This window comes from Hemicordylus capensis, chromosome 5, assembly GCF_027244095.1.
Source record: "Hemicordylus capensis ecotype Gifberg chromosome 5, rHemCap1.1.pri, whole genome shotgun sequence".
In the NCBI taxonomy this organism is placed as follows: domain Eukaryota; kingdom Metazoa; phylum Chordata; class Lepidosauria; order Squamata; family Cordylidae; genus Hemicordylus; species Hemicordylus capensis.
The window spans coordinates 27,222,496-27,245,704 of NC_069661.1; the positions used below are offsets into that span (position 1 = coordinate 27,222,496).

General features: G+C 44.9%; 1 protein-coding gene across 20 annotated transcripts in view; it reads left to right on the plus strand.

The window, feature by feature from the left end:
- Positions 1–210: 210 nt before the first annotated feature.
- Positions 211–23,209, plus strand: part of PDLIM5 (PDZ and LIM domain 5) — a 196,140-nt gene continuing 173,141 nt past the window's right edge. For 2 of the 20 annotated variants that reach the window (XM_053257575.1, XM_053257571.1), the window contains exon 1: positions 18,890–19,189. The gene's annotated coding sequence lies outside the window, so the exon portion shown is untranslated. Of the gene's footprint in view, positions 313–18,874; positions 19,190–19,268; positions 19,729–22,649; positions 22,797–23,209 lie in introns of those variants that run through there. The other 18 variants (XM_053257579.1, XM_053257573.1, XM_053257569.1 and 15 more) reach the window with 17 other exon arrangements.

The following is a 23,209-nucleotide window of genomic DNA, read 5'->3' on the forward strand; positions in this document are numbered from 1 at the left end:
ACGCCAGTTTGAAATGAGTCTGGCTCCCCCCGCCTCCCCTCGCTCCCCCCCCCCGCTGTGTCCTGATTTTGGCCAACATAATGTTGGCAATCTTAATGGACATGCAGCTAGTTCTCAGATTCTCTGGCTGTTGAGGTGGGCATGGCCATGGGGGCTGTCATGATGAGTGCCTGCACTTCTGAATTTTCAACTACATCACTGGAGGGGAAGCAAAACTGGGGGAAAGGAGGACTGGGAGGATACAGCCTGCATGTAGGCTCTTTCCTCCCCTTTTTGGTCTGCAGATATGTGACGGTTGGTGGTGAGTCCTGTGTGAGTAACTGCTCATTTTAGCGGGTTTTGTGGATTGTTGGTATTTAGCAGCAGGGCAACTGGTATTCATGTTGTTTAGTTCACATTTTCGATTTGCCATAAAAAGACTGCAAGGGTGGAAGATCCCAGGACCTGTCAATGGGAATATGATTAGGCTTACTGTTTTACCCTTTCCACACACTGTCCATACCTTCCCCGCTCAAGATATCATTGCAACCCTGGGTTGCTGCACTGGAGCAACATTTCTGGTTATACTGCTGAATCTGTGCAACACCGCATGGTTTTGTCTGTGAAGCATTAGCACAGTATATGAAGACAGAACAGGGTGAGCTAAAAACTTGAAATGAATAAATATGTTTTAGAGGGGATCATGTCCACAAGAAGAAACAGCATTCCTTGCAGACTGTACTGGTTAAAGCTTTCTCATTACCCGCTTCTCAAAATTCTAATGCAAATTGTTCTCTGTTTTCATTTTACTTGGATCTCTCTGTGGAATTTGACACTGTATGACTGCAGCTAGCCTCCACTAGACTGTGCTTGCAACCATTCTGACTGCTTTTCAGATTCAGAAAAGTAACCTCTTGTGTCCGGGTGCATGATGTTTGTCGTCACTTTTGTGTAGTCTATTAAAATAAAAACCTTTTTCCTGGCATGACTAGACATTCACCCTACCTGGATGCAATCAAATCCTCTTGCTAGTAGCTCTTAGGTTCTTCCAAGGTTCTATTTCAGTCTCTGCTGTTATCCATTAGTTTCATCCCCTGCCTTTGAGCTCACAGTGATGCAGGTTTCGTTTTTCTGCTGACATTGCACAGATCAATTTTACTGTAAACACAGTATTGGGGCATCAAGGCAATGAGTGTTCTGATTAATAGTCGAGCTGGGGAAACTGATCTAATCTAGGTGTTTATGTTCTGTTCAAGTCTGGAGCGCTGAAGCAGCCTAACAATGTGAAACACTCAGCACATAAAATGTATTCCATTTCTCTTTCCAGCTCCTCTTGTCAGTTGAACTGTTATTTACTGTGAGAATGTAGATTTTGGCCCTTCTGGTCTCTCTCATGAATTCAACAGCCGCAAGTGTTGTAACTGTAGTGGGGGTGGGATGTGTAATCAGCTCAGAACATTCATCCTTAGGCCACAACTGGTTTCAGGAGAGTAGGCACATTCATAGCAGCACACGGCGTGCCTTGCTAAGAGATTCCCTGCAGAGCAGTGGTCTTGACTGTTTCGCTTCAGGGTCTGGAGGCAGTTTCAATCTGAGTGAGGGTGAACGATCTGAAAATCCATCCCACAGCCGGCTCCAGGATTGAGGGGGGAGCTGGGCAAAGCTTCCCAGTGGGTGCCCTCCAACCAGAGGCGGCGCCACCATTGAACATATGGATTCAAAGTACCCAGGCCGCTGCCAATCAGATGCACGGAGCGTGGCTTTGCTCCCAAACGGGGCCACATGGCCCCATTTGAGATCAAATACCAGCCAGCGCTGCATTCACAGCGTGGCCGGGAGTTGTTCCTGGCCATGCTGTGAATGCAGCACTGGTTGGTACTTGCTCCCAAACGAGGCCACACAGCCCTGTTTGGGAGTGAAGCCACGCCCCCTGCATCTGATGTCAGATGCAGGAGGTGTGGCAGGGGGACCACCGGCAGGAGGAACACGGGCTGCCGGCTGGCTTCCTCTGCCAGTGCCTCTGACACTGGTAGGCCCAACCCTGCCTTATTAGGCTTGCCAAGCTATGGCAAGTGGAAGAGGTGGACAGGATTAGGGGTGGCCCTTTCATGAGGCAAGATGAGGCAATCACCTCAGGTGGCAGGTTACTGGGGTGCTAGCAGGGTGGCAAGATGCTCCCCATGGTTGCTATCAGGGCAGCTCCTTGGGACCGATCTGACCCTTCCAAGCATTGCAAGGAGTGCCTCTGCGAATCCTCACACTCCTTGCAAAACTTGCAAGGAGCACAAGGAGAGAAGAGGAGGCTGCTAGCAACTTTTCCTCCTCCCCCCCATGCACTTTCAGAGCAAACCTGACCTTAGTGATCTATGGGCTGGTTACATCCAGGCTAGATTATTGCAATGTTCTTTACATTGGGCTGCCTTCTTGCCATTTGCATACTTATATTACACATTTGAGCTGCTTTGAATTCTGTTTCGATGTGGTTTAACTATCACAGTTTAGCCAAAACAGTCCCGGGAACTGTAGTTTTGTGAAGTTGCTTAGAATGGACTGTTCTGAAAGGTCTAACCTCTTACTCATAGAACTACAGTTCCCTGCTTGAGAGCCATAGCAGTTAAGCAGACTTGAAACGGATGTTAAGTGATAATTCCAGGCAGCACAACAGAGAGATTATTCTCACGATGGGGAAGAACTGGGTGGGTGGGTGGAAGAACCACCTGGCTCACAGTTCAATGGCGTCTAGCCCGAAAAAGTAGCCCTCCTCTAAAATGAGGTTAGTAGAGCGTGCGCTCTGCTAACCCCGTTTTTTTTACCATGAGACGCAGTGGCGTGGCTCCGTGCCACGGCGACTCATAAGTAGAACCCCAACTGGGAGGCTGCAGCAAGCCTCCCGGCATCGGGAGTTCCCCCAGAATACCCAGTGCACTCGCATGGGGGATGCTGGGACTTGCGGGGCCCAGACGGCCCCCAATCCCCACCGTCCCTACTGGCTCCATGATGGAGCTGGTAATCGTGTGGGCGGCTGATCTGGCAGCCCAGGGAAGGCTTGATGCTTGTGTGCTGCTCGTGTGGAGAGCTTCAGTGAGAGAGAGCACTGGAGGTTTATGCAGTCTTGCAAAATCAGTCTGTTTACAAACATAGAAGTGTAGCATAATGGAAGCAAACAGACTATCTAAAACGGGTAGCACGATTGTTGATCTTTCATCAGGATTCCACAGAGCAAGTACTTCTGCCAACTCCATTTTTTAAAAAAAACAAACCCTCACAGCTCCCTTGATCTCTGCCCAAATCCATATTGCAACTCCTTTATGCTCTCACATGTAACCTGCAGAGCTCTGATCTCAGATCCACTCTGCAGACAGGTTGCCCATTCAGACAAAGATCTCCAGTTATTAATTCCCACTGGGAAAACATGAACCAAGCATATCTGACCACTGGCAAGCAATCAAAGGATAGTCACGTAGCATTGCAACATTATTGTAGATACCGTGAGGCTATTCACACATGCATGCAAAACTGGGCTAAGGAAGCCCAGACCAGTTTCGCACATACATGTGAACCACCAGGATTGGGCCCAACCCCCGGAGCTACTGGCAGGAGCCAGTGCTTGCCTGGGTAGACGATCCACCCAACCAAGGAAAGGGTACTAGGAGATTGTCTGCGGGGAGGGTAAGTATAGCCCGCTGTCCCCGCAGACCACACCAGAGCTCTTCTCACTGATTGTGAGAAGAACTCCTGTGTCTCAAGAATTTTGCTGTGGAAATGGTGGTAAAATTCATCCACGGAGAACACATGAAATGTTCCAAAACTATTCAACAATTTATGGAAAAAACCAGGAAGCATAAGAAGAAGTGAATGTGCAAGGAGAGAACCAATAGTCATTCTAGTGCTCTTCCTTGAGCCTACTTCCCCTCCCACTCCTTGAAACTTGGCATTGTTGTCTTGCCAATGCAAGGGTGGGTATGAACCAGGAAATGCCCTGTTCAGATCTTAATCCTGCTATGAAGTCACTTGCTGGCCTTTAGGCAATTCACTAGGCTGGTTCTTCTTGTAAGTATTAGTTCCTTTCCCAGTTTCAGGAACTGTGTGTGCTCCCAATTTTGAATGTACAGAAGAAAACTCAGCTTGGAGGAGAGGGAAGTGATCAGGGTGGGTAGGGCAGCTTTTCCTCCTTTGTTGTTAAACAGCTGGGTAGGACACTGCCATTCTACTCAGCGTGTGGCTCCCACATGATCACTACCCCACCACCCCTGCTTACTTGGCAGAGGCACCTTTTTAATGTGGTGATGCTCTTTATTTAGCAGGGGGAGAGTAACTGGCCCTATCCACCCCCAGCATAGGACCTCCAGTGACTGTTGCTGGTGTCTATCTTATGTTTCTTTTTAGATTGTGAGCCCTTTGGGGACAAGGATCCATCTTATTTGTTGGTTATTTCTCTGTGTAAACCGCACTGAGCCATTTTTGGAAGGGCGGTATAGAAATCGAATAAATAAATAAATCAGCATCATCATCTCCTATCTAGGTTTACTTGCACACAATCAAAAACCAGGAGTGCACACAGCTCCCGAAGCTGGTTAAGATGCTTGTCCTATCCCTGTTTATGGTTGTGAGAATAAGCAAACTGAGCCTCAGTCTGCCCCCCACCTCACCCCCTGCACCATACTGCACTATGGGGTTAATAATGCTTTAAAAATACACCTACCTCACAGGGCTGCTGTAAGGATTATTTCAATAATATATAAACCTACTGAAATGCTCTGGATAGTCTAAAGTGGAGGTTCCCTACCTGTGCTACTCCAGATGTTGATGAACTACTACTCCCATCATCTCCAGCCACAACTGTAGCTGGGGATGATGGAAGTTGTAGTTAAGCAATATCTGAAGTACCACAGGTTGAAAACTACTGGTCCAGAGTTTTTATAAATGCATATTAACATTATGGCTGAAGGCCATGTCAAATTCTTTTGTAAAGAAGATTACATTAATCCACTTTCACTAGAGGTGAAGTACACTATGGACAGAGATAACTCTTCCTGGCAGCTTTATTGCAGTAGGGGAGAAATTCATTAAAAATCACAGGATTGACCAATTTCCTTGAATAAAAATACACAGGCATCTTGGACTACATGTCTGCTCAGTTTCAGAACCTATGCTCAGCCATTCTGGAAATGTAAAGGGTTGGGGAAAGCGGAGGCAAGTTGCACTTTTTAATGAAGGCAGAGGTTGTATTCTTTCACATGGGAGTGGAATGATGGTCTGGGGGCACGGGGGTGGGGTAGGGGCTTCAGTTCCAGAAGGTTTTTTTTTTTAATTTTCTGCCATGAAATAAGCCACTTATTGGTCTTTGACTTTTTGGACATGTTTTTAAAAATTAAAAAAACAAAAAACAACAGATTGACCAATCCATATGATATATTATATATCATATTTTGATTTTTTTTTTAATGGATAATTTGAGAATAAGTAAAGCTCACCACTGTGAAGTTGATGACCAGGTGGGCTGCATGTCTGCTCAGTCTGCTGGCTAGGTGCAGAGTTCTCAAGGCCCTGGATTCTTCACAGTAAAGTCATCTCCTGGTTAGGTTTACCACACACACAGGCCTCCTCCCCTACGGGTCACCCAGCCTGCTCTCCCCAGCCAGGCCAGCAACTTCACCTCTTGGCTCGAGGCAGGGCAGCCAGCTAGCTACCAAGCCATCCTCTTTGCATGCTGGCACAGTGCTGCATGCACGATCTCTCACTCACTTGTTTTTATCTATGCTGCGAACATATACAGTATAGGCTCCACAGTGGTTTTCAAAGAAAAATAAATGCTAAGAAGATGCTCCCCTGTCCCCAAAGGGCTCACAATGTAAAAAGAAACGAAAGGTAACACCAGCATCAGCCTTTGACAGAATGCTCCTATGCTGGGGTTGGATCCCATTTGCTCTCCTCTTGATAAACAGAAGACGTTCACCACTTTAAAGGTGCCTTTTTAGGTGCCTTTTTCCAGTTAGCAGGCATAGCTGCTCACTGAGTAAAGTTAGTTAGCTAACTGCTAACTTCTTGCTGCCGCCACCACCGCTGCCACATGAAGGAAGGAAGCTGCACCTGCAGGGCCCACCTATTCATGTTCCTGCATGACGCGGCTCTGCAACCTGCCACTGAAGCAGAACCTCCCCTCTGGCTTCCCCATTGGATGGATGGTCAGTTGGAAGGGGAAGGAGACAGAGGAAGAGAAGCTGCTCATGGGAGTAAACCGCCCAGAGACGAAAGTTTGGGGCGGTATACAAATTTGATAAATAAAATAAAATAAAATAAATAAACTGTTCTAAGGAGTGAGAAAAAAGTTCCTGCCACTCCCCAGAACTTCGGACACAACACATGCAAAAGAGGTTTTTTGGTCTCCCAAATAGTCTCTATTCCTCCTAACATATATTTTAAAAGTAATTTGGTCCCCGATATAGTCGTATGTCCTCTATAAAAGTCCCTAATTGGTAGCCCTACACACTGCTGGAAACTGGATTCCAGCCATTTACATTCAGGTGAACTAGAGACATAATGCATCCACTCCCCTTCTCGGAGATTTAACTTCTAGAGATTCTGGGGAGGGAGCTGAATCCTTAAGAATGACAAGTTACTACTCTAGCAACTCTTGTGAAAAAAACTAAACACACCATCCCCAAGAGGCAAAATAGAGACAGTGATTTACTGGAGTCAGATTCCAGAAAATAAAGATCGTCCCTGGTAAACAGGGTTACTTCAAGTCTTTGTGGTCAGTATTCCTTAGTGATCAGTAGATATTCCTTTGTTTTATTATTAACCATTTTATTGAACGGCATATGGTTTTCAAACATTTCCCCCCAGTATCCCCCTCCCCACCCTGCCTATCCTGAGCCAGCCTCCCGACCACAAGCCCAGTAGATATTTCTTAAGGAGAATCTCAGGGTACAGAAACCTTTCTGGAATGCCGAACACCACCAGAATTTAGAAGAGGTGATGGCCTCCAAGCTTAAAGGAGGAAATGATGTAAGGTGTGGGTATAAAGAAGAAGCAGTTTGCATTTTTTGAGACAGATTGAGAGAGAGGGAGAGACCTGAGACCTAGAAGTGCTTCTTTGTGGAGTGCAGAGCCTCTTTCTGGAGAACCAGTGTGAGATACAGAGGCAGAGCAGCTGCCTAGCAGGCAAGGCTAGAGCATCTGGATTTTTAGCCTACTTTCCAGTAGGCTTATGAGATCACCCAGCATTCTGTATGTGTGTCCATCCGTTTGTCCGTCCATCTGTATATCTGCATGTGTGTGTCCCCAATCAACTTTGCAATGTCTGAACCAATATGAACCAAATCAGGTACAGCTGTAGGGACACTTAGGGACACTCAATGGCATAGCTTGTGATGATGTCATCCACCCTGATCCAAGATGGTGGACAAATAAACTTTTGAGGCACAAGTGAGCTAACTTGTGAACCGTTTAACCAATTTGAACCCAATTTGCTACAGCTGTAGGGACACAGAGGGATGCCCTCATGGCATGTTGTGTGATGATGTCATCCACTCCAATTCAAGATGGTGACCGCATGAACATCTGAGGTGTAATTGGGCTAATTTGTGGGCTGTCTAACCAATTTGCACCAAATTAGGTACGGTTGCAGTGTGTGACACACAGAGACACCTCAATGGCATAGTTTGTGATTATGTCATCTAACCCAATCCAAGCTAGCAGATGCGTGAACATTTGAGGCACAAGCTGTGGACTGTCTAACTGATTTGAACCAAATTATGTACAGTTATAGTGAGTGACACACAGGGACACCTCAGTTGTGTAGTTTGCGATGATGTCATCCACCCTGATTCAAGATGGCGGAACCATAAACCTTTGAGGCACAAGTGAACTAACTTGTGGACAGTCTAACCAATTTGAACCAAATTTGCTACAGCTATATGGACACATAGGGATGCTCCAATGGTGTGGTTTCTGATGATGTCATCTACCCCAATACAAGATGGCGGAACCATAAACCTTTGAGGCACAAGTGAGCTAACTTGTGAACTGCTTAACCGATTTGAACCAAATTTGCTACAGCTATAGGGAAATATAGGTAACCTCAAAGGCAGAGATTGTGACAATGTCATCCGCCCCAATTCAAGATGGCAGTTACGTAAACCTTTGAGGTGTGAGTGCACTAACTTGTGGACAGTCTAACTGATTTGAACCAAATTTGCTATAGCTGTATGGACACACAGGGATTCCCCAATGGTGTGGTTTCTAATGATGTCATCCACCCCAATCCAAGATGGTGGACGTGTGAACTTTTGAAGCACAAATGCACTAACTTGAGCACTGCCTAACCGATTTGAACCAAATTTGGTACTGTTGTAGTGAGTGACACACAAGGACACCTCAGTGGTGTTGTTTGTGTTGATGTCATCCACCCTGATCCAGATGGCAGATGCATGAACATTTGAGGTGCAAGAGATCTAACTTGTGGACTTCAATTTGAACCAAATATCGTCCACTTGTAGAGACAGTGAAAGGAAAATAGGCTGATTAGTTCTTACTAGAACAACTTGTTTTAGTTTGGAAAAGAGGCTTCTATGGGGAGATCTGGTAGAGATTTGTAAAATTATGCATGGAGTAGAGAGAGTGGATGGAGAGAGAAAAATTTTCCTCTCTCACAACACTAGAATCAGGGGTCATCCCATTAAACTGATGGCCAGGAAATGTAGGTCCAAGAAAAGGAACTATTTTTTTACACAGCACATAATTAATCTATGGAATTCTCTGCCACAGGATGTGCTAATGGTCACTAGCATGGATGGCTTTAAAAGGGGATTAGGAAAATTAATGGAGGATAGGTCTATCATTGACTACCATTCTGGTGGCTATAAGCTACCTCCAGCCTCAGAGGCAAGATGCCTCTACAGTGTTGTATTCTATTTAGTTATCTCTTGTGTTTTATTTATTTATTTATTTATTTATTTATTTATTGTTAAATGTATATACCGCCTTTCATTAAAGCAATTCCAAGGCGGTTTACAGCAAAAAATTTAAACACAAGATGGTAAAAAAGACAAAATTAAAATATTAAGTGAAAAAAATATTAAACAAATCTGATTAAAAATTTAAAACAAAGGCATAAAAGCAGTACAGACAATAAAGAGCAGCAGCAGAGAATCAGCAGAGAATGTTTTGTTGTTTGGATGTTTGTCTCAGTGGGGATCCTGTAGAAAGTGTAAGGGGTGGGATATGAAAAGAAAAGGGAGGGAAAGGAGAAGGAGAAAATTTAGTTGTTGCCGGATAAAACTCTAGTTAATTCAATCTCATTTTCTTGGTGTGTATGAGGGAAGCAGCTATAAAACAACCAGCTGCGGGGCAGCAACAGCAGGAGAGAAGGCATGCCTTCGTCTCTTGCCTGTGGGCTTCCCAGAGGCAGCTGGTGGGCCACTGTGTGAAACAGGATGCTGGACTAGCTAGGCCTTGGGCCTGATCTAGCAGGGCTGCTTGTATATTGGGAGAGCATATGCTTCTTGTCTCCAATGGACACTCAACTTGTATATCTGCAAATAAACCAAATATTACAATGACACTTAAGTCTCCAGGGATCTCTCCTCCAAAAGAAGCCAAGCCCTGGAGATGCTGCCCCTGAAATTTCTCGCAGCTCAGGCATTATCAAATGCCACATGGCATTATCAAATGTATTAAACCAACATATTCACTGGGATTTCATGCTGGAGTATGAGCAGAGGTACACTTAGGTAATTTTGGAGCCTGGACCTAAAGGCCTTTGGAGCACTCTCCCCCCCACCACACACATTGCAAATTAAGCATCATCATGCTTGGACAGATAACTACACCACCTGGGAAAGACTAAAGGCAATTTGGGGGCCCCCAGGGGCTGTGGAGGCCGTGGACTTCGGCCCCAAAGTCCAGGGCTAAGAGCGCCACTGAGTATGAGTCTAACAGCCCTAAACTGCTGATTCTTCTATTTAAAATCTAGCACTACCTTTAGCCTTAGGTTTGTACTGAGATGGGCTGCATGTTGCATTAATCTTCCAAGACGCATTGAACTATGATACAGCTGCAAAAATAACTACTAATATTAATAGCTGAAAATTGCTGCCAGATTTCAACCAGGATGTATCTTTCCCCTGTGGAAGACATTTATTGTAGCTGTCGGCTCTTGTGGTCTACACCATTATATTCACTAGTTGCCAAGCTAAGTGATTTTCATGCTATAGCTTATTAATTTATTTCACATCCCAAGGCAGACCATTATATAAAGAACCAGGAGTAATTTTTTCTTCTTTGCTGCACTAGAATAGAATAGAATAGAATAGAATGGAATGGAATGGAATGGAATGGAATGGAATGGAAAAATAAGCATAGTACCTTGCTCTCTGGCTCTCCTGCGATGTCCCCCAAACCCTACAATCCTCCGATTTTTGCCTTTTTAAAAAATAGAAAAGAGCTACAAAATGGCTCCATGATACAAAATGGCAGCTGGAAATAATGTCAAAAGTAATTCCTGCCACTCAGGAACCATGGATAGGCAAAAATAGCCCTCTTTTTGTCCTGTGTTTAAAGAAACTGAGTCTCTGTGACCTCACTGTGGATACACGAAACCACGGATGGAGAACCCGTGAATAACTAGGATCTCCTGTTATGTAATATATCTGCTTGGGCCTCACTCACTCACTGACATGAAACTCCCAGACCAAACCATAAAAGAGAAACATACTGTTTTCACAGGTAAGTTCCAGACCTCACCCAGACTACAAGAAAGAAAGAAAGAAAGAAAGAAAGAAAGAAAGAAAGAAAGAAAGAAAGAAAGAAAGAAAGAAGTGTTCCCTCTAACAGAGATTCCCAAATGTTGTTGACTACAACTCTCATAATCCCCAAGCAAAAGCCACTGCAGCTGGGAATTCTGGGAGATGTAGTCAACTACATCTGGGAATCCCCTGTTAGAGGGAACACTGTCAGGGGAAATTAATTATGTTACTGGAAAATGCAGATAAACTCTCCCATTGGAAAGCATGGGGAATGATCATACGACGTAGAGCTAGAAACTGACCAGAGTCACAGACGGACTGACAACAATTTGTGCAGGGCGGGGGGAGGCTGCTGGCATCCAGAGTCCTTCAGGAATCCCAGGAGGATGACTATGCATCTTGTGGGGAGCTCATCTGCCCCTGCTGCTCAGCTGTGCTCCTTGCATGTATGGCAGCCATTTGAGTACTCAGCAGGCACTATGCTGTGCTGACCACTCAAATAGCCACCACACATGTGCAGAAGCCAGCTGAGCAGTGGGGGTGGGACAGCTTCCTCCTGGGATCCTACGTCAGTCTCCCAGGCTTCCTGCAAGATGCTGGGTGCCAGTGGCAGCAATATTCAACACATTAAACAGGTATTTCCCCCTACCCTCATTGCCTGCCTGGAACCACTGTCATGGGACCCATGCTTGCATACTGCAAACCGTTTTACGAGTATATAATAAAACATACTTTTAAAGAACCAACCTGAAGATTTTGACATTGATTTATAAAGATTGCCATGGTATGCACACTTGTGTATAGTGTCAGGAACATGCTGTACCAGACCGTTCCTCCTTAACTGGGGTGACTAGTACCTGCCCTTTAAAAAGAAAGCAGTACTTTGAGTACAACCACTCCCTGTTGTCAAGGCAATGGAATTAAACAAAGACACTTGGCTTTAGTTTTAGAAAGAGGATGGTCGATTGATGCACACACTCTCTTATTGCATGCAAGGCCTTGTGAATTATAAGAGTTTAACCAGGTTTAGGTTAGAACGCACAAGACAGACTTCATGAAGCAAAACCATCAAAACAATATTCCTGATTTCTGTAAATAATAATATGGGGCAGAATCCAGACTAAGTCCTGTTGAAATTAATCAGACATATGTTAGGCATGTCTCATTGATTTCAATGGTGCTTAGCATACTTGCCAACACGTTGTGACTTGTCTGTCGTGCAGAACTATTTCCCATCCAGGTGAATGGGGGAAAAGGAACACATTGGCAGGGATATCTTAGTTGTAACTAACTTAGTATGGATCCTGCCATTTGTGTGTGTGTGTGTGTGTGTGTGTGTGTGTGTGTGTGTGACATCACCACACAGGTTCCCCACCCCCACCTTTGTGCACTTAATTATAAGTGCCTTGCTTCCATCCTTCTAACTCTGCTTTGTATATGAAATCTAGTAAATTTGGGCAGCCACATCCAATCACTCATAAGCTCATTGGTTTCAAGAAGAGAAACTGAAACAGAGTGGCTCCCATCCTGTGCAATGCAAAGCAGGCAATTGGAGCAACATCCACACCGCTGCACATTTGAAAACAATGTTGATGGAGTTGTGCACCAGGAGGCTTTACAGACAGGGCTTCTGCCCCGAATCTTCTTTGGGAAAGAGTGTGTGCATTCACACATCGGCCAAACTTACTCCGAAGTACATACGAGATCCTTGGACTCACTCCACACACAAGTTGGGCTTTGTGTTGCGAATTCTAGCTTATCTCAAGGTATTTCCGGATTTTTAAAATGCTAGTTTTAAGTTACTTTTTCTGAAAACGCCAGAGCAAACAGGAAGAGGCGCTGATGTAGAATCATTAGCATGATAAGAGACATGGTCTCTTCAGAAATGCAGATCTGTCTCTGCAGGGAACTCTCCTCCCCAGTCCCAATGGCTAGAAGGAAAACACAAATGGGAGCGTGCCATGTGGAGCATGCCATATGGACTTGTTTCAAAAGAAAACCGAGAGACAAGGGGAGGGGCTGCTTCACTCAGTGCCGCAAGTGTACTTCGAAGTGGCTTTGCTCAACATTTACCCCGAAGCCTGAAGCCAAGTGTGAATAACTCCCAGGGCAGCTCTGCTCTGGCATAAAGTTGCAGAAACGCAGTTGTTGCTCAACAGGATGGCCATTAGAAATAATGGATGTCCTGGGTGCGCAAATCCATCAACAGTGCATACACATGGACAGCAGTGTATAGGGTGAACCAGCCACCTGTGTTATATTGTATGGCATGTTAGCCACTGGCTGGCATCCTGACTAAATTACTCAGTGGAAATCTCATTGAAATTAACATCACAGTTCTGACGCTTGCCTCTTCAGTCAAATGCAGAATTCATCAGTGAATTCAGAAGAGTGAAGAAGGTGGCAAAGGTGTGAGTGATGCACCAGGATGGAACTTCCAGGCCTGCTTTTAATCCTGTAACTGTACATGTTACAGTACAGCATATTTAAAAGTACAGCATATTTTTTGTATGTATATAAAGGTACAGCATATTTTTTGACAACATCCAAATAGGGCTATGGAGTTCCTGACCCTGTGTTTGCATTGCAGTGTTAATGTGTGGGGGCATTAGGAACAGGAACATAGGAAGCTGCCATATACTCAGTTAGACCGTAGATCCATCTAGCTCAGTATTGTCTACACAGACTGGCAGCAGCTTCTCCAAGGTTGCGGGCAGGAATCTCTCTCAGCCCTATCTTGAAGATGCCAGGGAGGGAACTTGGAACCTTCTGCTCTTCCCAGAGTGGCTCCATCCCCTGAGAGAAATATCTTACAGTGCTCACATATCAAGTCTCCCATTCATATGCAACCAGGGCAGACCCTGCTTAGCTAAGGGGACATGCTTGCTACCACAAGACCAGCTCTCCTCTCTGAGGGGAGAAATTATTATTAAGAGAGAAATTCATGAACAGGAAGAAGTTGTTCCTTGTGCCTCAGCTATTCCACCCCACCACCCCCAGCCATACCATCAATACACATTTTAGTTGATTTCTCCTCAGCTGGATTCAAATACCAAAACCAGACCTTTTTTAGTGGGAAATTGCTGGCGGGGCAAGGGCATTTTCAAAAGAGAATCAATGGGCATGGGGAAGTCTAAACGCTACCCCTATACCCACTGATTCTTTCATACTAATTTTCTCCTGCCTCCAGATTTGTGTTCCTGCCAGATTTGGGTTACACAGGCCTTTTAGTGCTACGGCCCCATGGAGGGATGTGGCCACGGCTCAGTGGTAGAGCATCTGTTTTGCATGCAGAAGGTTCCAGGTTCAACCTCTGGCGTCTCTAGGTAGAACTGTGAAAGACTCCTGCCTGAAGGCTTGCAGAGCTGCTGCCAGTCAGAGTAGACCATACTGAGCTAGGCAGAACAAGGGTCTGACTCGGTATCAAGCAGCTTCCTGTGTTCCTAGGATGCATGGTACTGATGGAGCTACAGCTGGGGTCCACATGCCAGGGAGAACAGGAAAGGATGGATATCCATAATATTAATTGGGGAGGACTTGCAGATTGAAAAAAGAGAGGAAGTTGAATTGGCATGGCGGAGACTGGGAGTCCTGCATGGTAGACAGTTCACAACACAGAGAGAGCAGCTTTTATAGGGCTGAATTCAAAGTGGCCATTAAGCAATTTTTTGGCTGCACTAAGTAAGCCCTTAAAAAGGCATGTCCAGATAGTAGTGTCCTGAGATCTTAACTAGGTTTTGAAGGCCATTACTAGGGATGTTGGATGTATCCCACAAGGGGAAAGCAAATATCTTGTTCCCCCTCACTGTGAGACCAGATATGCAGTCTGCACAGCACACCCTGAGCCTGTGTTGGTCTGTACTCTCTGCAAGTCATAGAGACTAGCAATGGGCCCAGAAGTATGGTCTGAAGCAGAGGCAACGTGCTTACAACAGACTTGTAATGAATTCCAGTCATTCAGCCAGAAGGTGATGAATACCTACGTCACTGTGGGTGGTAATTAAAGGCTGACATGACCTGGCATGCTGGTAACAAAAGCTATTTTTCCAGGCGGGCGATCTAGTCTGCGGCAAAGTCAAAGACGTCAGCGGGCAGATTCAGGACCAGGCTTGCATCTAGAACGTTGTAATGGGCAGGAGGTCTAGGAGGCAGAGACAACTGCACTCAAACACACTTGGTTGATCAAAACCAAGTCCTTTGTATTCAACACAGTATGTGACCATTTGCAACCATATAGCAGTATACGGCCGGTCGGGAGAGCACCCCTACATTATGCTCTCGTCCCATCCCAAACTATTTAGTTTGGGTCTACAAATGCAGCAGAATGAGGTGGTACTGGTACAATGCTGGGACTTGTAAGGTGCTGCACTATACTGCAGTCTTGGGTGATTTGTGGTTTTTGAACTACAATGGCCAGGGATCTACATCATCCAGTGGCCAGGGATAATGAGAGTTGTAGTCCAAAAACCATAAATTACCCAAGACCATAGAGATATAAATTTTTAATACCCACTGCTGCCAAAAAAAAACCCAACTCAAAACAAAACTCCATAGAAATAGAAAAATTGTATGTTGAGGATAAGTATTCTGACTTTGCTTTACTTTCTGTGTGGAGCTTTTAATGGAAGAGGGCATTTAATAAAGCAATCCCCAACTTCCAGTAGCACTGTTCCTTCTAGCACATCAGTGCATTCTGTTCCTTCATTCTGCATAATGCATAGCTCAGGCCTCAGTTCAGGCCCAAGAGAGTCTCAATTTTCATTTAACAGCTATTTAGGAAAAATAAATAAAGCACATACATCATTTGCAGCCTGAGTTAAACTAGCAGTGATTTCATTCAAATGAACCGCTGAGGTGAACCTATGAGGATATAGATATAGATATAGATATAGATATAGATATAGATATAGATATAGATATAATCAATCACACACCCATAAATAAGTGAATGTCAAAATCTAGATAACTTAAAAATGTTTTTAGTCAAGGTGTTTTAGCTTCTGCCTTCCTCAGTAACACAGAGTTATCATTTAAATGAACACTGTGTGAGAACTAAAGTAACAGGTTAAGAGAAAGCTGGCTGAGGGTGGTAAAATTCTCAGCAAAGTGGCATGAGCAAAAGAATTAATTACACACATACGGCCAGTTCAGAAGATACCTTACTGACACACATTATTAGGAGGGGGACACAGCAAGAGCATACCCGTCGGGACATCTCCACAGACATTCTGACATCCCCCAGGTATGCCCCTTTATTGCATGGGGGAGCACTGTTCATTCTTGCTTGGTGGCACAGTCTGAGAGTGCACACATGCCACCATCATTACCTTGGCAGCATGGCTTGGGGATGACAATGACCAATATGCCTATACCGCTTTTTGACAAAAAGTTCGGACACTGAGCACCAGCCTGCAGATGGGGGGTAAGTCATATTGTCCTTCACTTCAGGCAGCACCATGACTTCGGCTGCCCCGGATTTCCCTTCAACTATAAGAATTCAATAATAATTTAATTCAATAATAATAATTCAACTTGCATGTTGTGGGTACACAGATAAAGTTGCCAGCTTTTCAACTGGCTTCTGTGGTTGTGAATTGAGGTGCATGATCAGCTGATTATGTTTACTCTCCAACATTTCACAGATTAAATAAAAAATGGGGGTGCACAACACTAAGAACAGGGGCTGTAACATGTGTTTTGTCCTTATGTTTTAATTTAATCTGTGTAATGGGGCGGAGCTATTATTGAGCACACAGGTTCCAAGAACCTGTGGGTTCCTGCCTCTGGGGCCATCTCACTCACCTCCCCCACCAGTGTTCCCTCTCAGAGGGATTCCCCGCTGGTGGCCAGAACCTAAGGGGTATACTTGTGAGTCAAATGGGCCGTAACCCAAAATTTGCCTTTAAAAAAGCCAAATTTGGCAACAGAGATTTCCCAGATGTTGTTGACTACAACTCCCAGAATCCCAGAATGGCAAAAGCCATTGCAGCTGGGAATTCTGGGAGTTGTGGTCAACAACATCAGGAAATTCTTCTTAAAAGGAACACTGCCCCCCTGCCCCGCTGGCTAGCCATTCCTGGGGCTTGGAGGCTAAGAGAGAGAGTGCCCCCACACACCCTGAAATGTTGAAAGCCACAGGAGCGCTGAAGGTTCCAGCAGTGCTGTGGGGAGCTGGGAGGGGGAGTTGTTGCCATCACCGAGGCAGGGGGAGTTGCTGTGGGGAGTAGCCGCTGCAGCCATGGGGGAGACGCCATGGCCTGTGCCCTGTGTGAACACAGGCCGCCTATGCCCTCCCTATGCTACTACTACTTGGGGAATTCTCTGCCACAAGATGTGGTGAATGTGGTGACAGCCAACAACCTGGATGGCTTTAAGAGGAGCTTGGATAACTCATGGAGGAGAGGTGTATCATCGGCTATTAGTCAGAGGGCTATAATCCACCTCCAGCCTCAGAGGCAGGATGCCTCTGAGTACCAGTTGCAGGGGAGTTACAGCAGGGTAGAGAGGGCATGCCCTCAACTCCTGCTGTAGGTTTCCAGTGGCATCTGGTGGGCCACTGTGTGAAACAGGATGCCTGACTAGATGGGTCTTGGGCCCGATCCAGCAGGGCTGTTCTTATGTTCTTATGTACTTGCCTAGGTACACCCCCACACCCTGCAAATCACACATTGCTGAAGAATCTCCTCTGTCTGCTCCTTCTGCATTAATGTATCCTGAAGCAGCTTGCCCTGTAGTAGCTTCTGAAGCATGTGGTAAACTGACCACAACTATTTTTAAAGACTCAAGGTTTTTACTCTCACACTGGATCTAGTTGTATACACTGTTGAATTGGTGTGTAACTCAAACAAACCAACATCGACTATTTGGCTAAGCAGTCGTGTATGGTGAAAGGAAATGTATTACACTCTATTACATATAGCTAGCCACCTAATGGTGCAGTGGGGAAGTAACTTGCCTAGAGAGCAAGAGGTTGTTGGTTTGAATCCCCACTGGTATGTTTCCCAGACTATATGGAAAACACCTATATCGGGCAGCAGCGATATAGGTAGATGCTGAAAGGCATCATCTCATATTATGCAGGAGATGGCGATGGCAAAACCCTCCCGTATTCTACCAAAGAAAATCACATGGCTCTGTGGTCACCACCAGGAGTCTACACTGACTTGACAGCACAGTATAGACTTTACTAAATATAGACCATTTTGATTTACAGCATACCAATATTTATCCTCTGAAGGGAAAACTTCAGATTTGTGATTTACCAGGAAATGAGGGCTAATTCTGACAAAGAGCGGACAACTGGAGTGTATGGGACTGTGAAAAGATCATTTCTGAAGATTAAGCTGCTGCTTGAGGCACAGCACAGGAGTAGATAAGGCTGGTTTTTTAAATGGTCAGTTGGTCAGAGATTGTCCTGGGTCTTTATTTCTGAACATCTATGGGTGCTAAAAACAAATGCAGAATTTCCACAGCTTTGATACTGTGATATTGATATCCGTGTTTTAAAATATGTTGAATGTTGATCTACTGTTGTATATTGTATATTGATCACCTTAGGATCAATTGATGCAATGGTCATTAACCAGCCAGTGCTAAGGACCATTATTTATTTTATTTTTATTTTATTTTATTAAGTCCTGTTGAATTCAGTAGAAGGAAAGTTGCCTCCTATACCTTCTTAATTGGCTAGGGTAGCTCCAAAGGGAGCAAGCACTCCCTCGGAAAAGTAGCTGTCCTTCCATCTCAGTTTCAGAAATCTAATATGGGACACTCCAGAAACATATTTTATTTGCTTTTGTGTGCCTCCCTTACCCTCGCCCCCCGTTACTTGGATTAAAGTCCCACTGAGTTTAATGGGGCTTGTTGCTTGTTCCCAAATAATTGTACACAGAATCACAGCCACACACAGTCTGATATCATGCTCCATTAATTTCAACGGGACCTACTCTCAAATAAAAGTATAACCTTTAAGGTCCTGCTTAACTCTCTCAGTTCAATCAAGAGAGGGCATTAATGTGCTACACTTTAGATGGCTCGTGCCCAAAGGTAGGTGTAGGTGTGTGTGTTCAACTGTATTTTGAAATTGTAACCTTATGCGCACGCACTTACTAGGGAGTGAGTCCCATGAAATTCAGTGGGTTTTAGTTCTAGGTAAACACAAAAGGTGAGAGAGCTGTAAATCTCCAGCTCTCCCGGAGCTCGGCCTTCTGGGCTCGGGAGATATCTCGCACTCTCCCGCCTGCCCAGCCACTCAGCAACTGTATCGCGCAGGTTCCCTCCTCTCAGCTGGAACGCGCTCCCCAGTCCCTCCTGAGCCGGAGAGGGGCGGAGCAAAGGGAAAGGGGCGGAAGTGCAAACAAGACCCGAAGGACAGAGCTTCGGCTTGGAGTTTGCTCTCGCGAGCTACTGGGAGCGCCTGCACGTCCTTGGTGCCGTGCGCTCGGAACCAGCGCGCCTCGGAGGTGAGTGGAGTGGAAGGGCTGGGTGCGCGGGAGGCCGGCGCGAGAGGAGGAGTGTCAGAGATTGGGGCTCCTCTAGAGCAGGAGGCGCAGGGAAGCGCCTCGCCCGCTGCAGGGCTGCGCGTGAACGTGTCTGGGCAACCCTTTGCGTACCCAGTCTTGGAACGCGAGCCCTGAGCGTTGCCGCTGTCTGGCAGGCGCGCAGAGGGGAGGTTCGGTCGCGCTGAAGAACGTGCCCGCAGGCGCAGTGCCTTGTAGAACCTGGGGTCGGTCGTCTTTTCCCCGAGAGACCCCGGCGGCTGCATATTGTTCTTGAGTCTAAGGGCAGGAGGAGGGTTCAAGAAGCCAGGAGAGCCCTTCGCACTGGGGAGGGGTGTCTGTGTGTACACACACAGACGTACATATCATAAAGTGCGTGGCTCCGGCTGGCTCTCGGGGAAGGCAGCGAAAGCGCTTTGCAGAGTTCCGAAGAAGGAACCAGCCCAGGATCAACAGGCAGCAGCTCAAGTCCTCAGAGAATTAAACCCCTTCTTAGTTTTGTGGTGGGTTCTTTGCCTTGTTGCCCTCCTCCCCCACGCCCCAGGCTGGCCCTTTGCCTTTAAGAGAGAAAGTGCAAGCGCTGGTATTGCCAACACTAGTGTCTGTTTCTCTCGTCCCCTCCCCTCCCCTCCCCGTCCTTAAAGACCTGTGATCAAGGAGCAGGAAGGTAGGAGCTAGCAACCGGCGTTAACTTGCTTGGGTGTCAATCAGAATGCTGGCTCTTTCTTTCTCTTGTCTCACAATTTTTAAAAAATTAAACTTTTAAAAAGAGATATATTTTTAATAGATTTAACATTTGTGCTTTGTTGTAATTACATTGTAAAACCGCTTTGGGTTTTTTTTTACAAATGAAAAGTGGTAGAGAAGGGACAGTAAATAAATACATAATTCAACACCCACCTGCCCCCCATCACCAGCATAATTGTTTACCAGGTTGTTTGTGGGACCTGCTTGCAGCCGTTGTATCAGCAGCTGGAGGAGGAAAAGCAGGTTGCAGGGGAGGCTCATAGCAGAGCAGGGTATGTTGAAGGCTGTGGGACTGGATTGTTTGGTAGCCCAGTTTCTTCCTCTTCTTCCTCCTCCTCCTCAGGACTCTTATAATTGGGCAGTAGCCAAAGGGAAGAGTGGAAATTTGCATGAACATTGGTTATTAAGAGTGTGGCTTTTGTTTTAAGGATTTCTCCTCCCCCCTGCCCTGCAGCTAAGACTTGCAGAAGTACATGAAATCCAGTTCTAAATTGTACATATTATGACACTGTGTCTTATCTAGCAACTATATAAACTCTGTGGAGACATCTTGGCATCTGGTCCTCAACCTTTTCTTGGTGTTTATAAAAGTTGTGTAGAAAACTGCCTTATACTGAATCATGCCATTGCTCAGAGATTCCCATCCTTGAGTTCTCAGATGTCATTGGATGACAACTCCCATCACTCTCAGCTGCTATGGCTGACCTGGGGATGATGGGAGCTGTAGTCCAACATCATCTGGGGACCCAGTGTTGGGAACCCCTGCAGTGTTCACTGTAAGAGGGATTCTCAGATGTTGTTGACTACAACTCCCACAATCCCCACTGCAGTTGGGAATGCTGGGAGTCCTTCTGGGAATCCTTCTTACAGGGAACACTGGACCCCTGGTCTAGTTCATATTGACTAGCAGAGGCAATCCAAGGTTTTAGGATGGGTATTTCCTAGCCCTACCTGGAGAGGCCAGGGATTGAATTTGGGACCTTCTGCATGCAAAGCAGATGCTCTACCACTGAGCTATACTGTAGTCCCTCTTCACATCTGATATATTAGATCCTGCCTAATGAGATTTAGGTTTTACAACTGTACTGTGTTATGCATTTTATTACTCCTTTTAAAGGCTCACAACTGTGATGAAGAATTTCATCACAAATGGGAATTTTGTGTTGATTTTGTCTATAAGAGCAAATTGGCAGTTCTTATATATTCCTTCATCAAAATCCTGATTTCTTTTTTCATTATAAATACTCTTTATGTCTGTTCTTCCTTGTGCGTTTCTGAATGGGGGCAGGGAGAAAGTTGTTGGAATCTGCCCATAAGGCAGCCCAGTTGATTGAGTATTGGACTTGAGATACAAGGATCAAAACACAGCTTGACTGATTTGTCTGAAGGTGTCAGTTGCCAAACTTCATCACAATGAACATCTCAAACTGGGAGGAGGGAATTATTCCATCTTCCAAGGAACACTACGAGTAGATTATGGCAGTGTTCAAGGTCTTATTCTGAATTAATCCATGCCAAATACAAGCATAACTGCCATCCTTGGCTTAAAGCAATCACAAATACATATTGCAGAATTTCCAAAAACATAGAGCCTTAATTTATTATATGTATAAGAACATAGGAAGCTGCCATATACTGAGTCAGACCATAGGTCCATCTAGCTCAGTACTGTCTACACAGACTGGCAGCGGCTTCTCTAAGGTTGCAGCCAGAACTCTCTCTCAGTCCTATCTTGGAGATGCCAGGGAGGGAACTTGGAACCTTCTGCTCTTCCCAGAGTGGCTCCATCTCCTAAGCGGAATATCTTATAGTGCTCACACGTCAAGTCTCCCATTCATATTCAACCAGGGTGGACCCTGCTTAGCTAAGGGGACAGTCACGCTTGCTACCACAAGACCAGCTCTCCTCTCCTAAAATATTCCAATATCTTAATCCAGTAGCTTCTAGAATGGGAGGCGAGCATCTCCTGTTTGAGTTTGAGCAGTTGCTAGTGGAAATTGAAGATACTTGCTAACCTCTGCAATTCTGGGCACTGTACTGCTGCCAGGATGTGCCCCTCTGGCTTCTTCCTGTGGCTGCTAGTGAAATGGAAAGTGTCTTTCAGTCTGAGATCCATTAGGATGCTGTGTGTGTGTATAAGCAGTTTGTACCTGGAAATCTTGGTCTTAGGGAAAGTGGATGTGTTTTTTTTCCTTCTGGAAAACTTGCCATGACAAAGTTTGAGAAACCATGCTTTAACTGCTAATATAACTGATTCATTTTGACTTTACAGACAATGCCAAACACAATTAAAAACATTATCTGTTATGGCTTTGTAGAGCTGTAGGCACATACATGTAAATCTGCTTGCAAAAAATAGGAATTCTTTTAGCACTCCCAAAACTTGAAATGCAAAATAACTTGTTGGACCAAAGTTCCACCTTAAATATTAAGTAATTTTGGGAGCTTTCCATACCATGCTTTGGTTTCATTTTACAATCTGTGCAGTCTGTGTCTTCCCAAACCTATAAAAATAGAAAACAGCTTCTACCTTAGATATTGTAATATCTTCTATCTGAGGTGACACTGATACAGTTTTCTTGGAGACTAAACAACAAAGAGAAGACAAACAACACAAAGTTGATTGAGAGGAAAAAATTATTTTGAGTTTTAAAAATGCTCCTTAGGATTCATATGGAAATATTTTATCTGCAGATTGACTTGTGTATCTTTTACTACCAACTGGAGAACTTAAATTCATCATTGTTCTTAGGGAAGAGCTGCTTAACTACAACTTCAATCAACTTTTTTTTTTTAGGAGAAAAGACAGTTATCGTTCCAAAAAGTATGGATTTCTTTATCACTTATATGACTTTAAAAGGGTACTGCTTTTTGAAAGGGTGTCTTAAATATTGATTGCATTCATATGGCTAGAGCTATATTTAGGAATCCAGAAGAGCTGCTGAAATCCAACAATATTTTAAGCACGAAGGAAGGCAGTGGTTAAGCACACATGGTTGTTACTATCACTTGTGTGTGAAAGGTTTCAATACTATCTTTTACTATCTCAATACAGGTGTGAATACTACCTTATTATCTTAATCCTTACTCTTATAATTTCAGTTTAGATTAAGGGCAACCATTGATAGTAAAAATATGCAATGCTTATATAACACACATTATTAGATTTTATATATACCGCCTGATTCCAAAGGAGCAACAGCAGAGAGAGGGCATGCCTTTGGGCTTCCCAGAGGC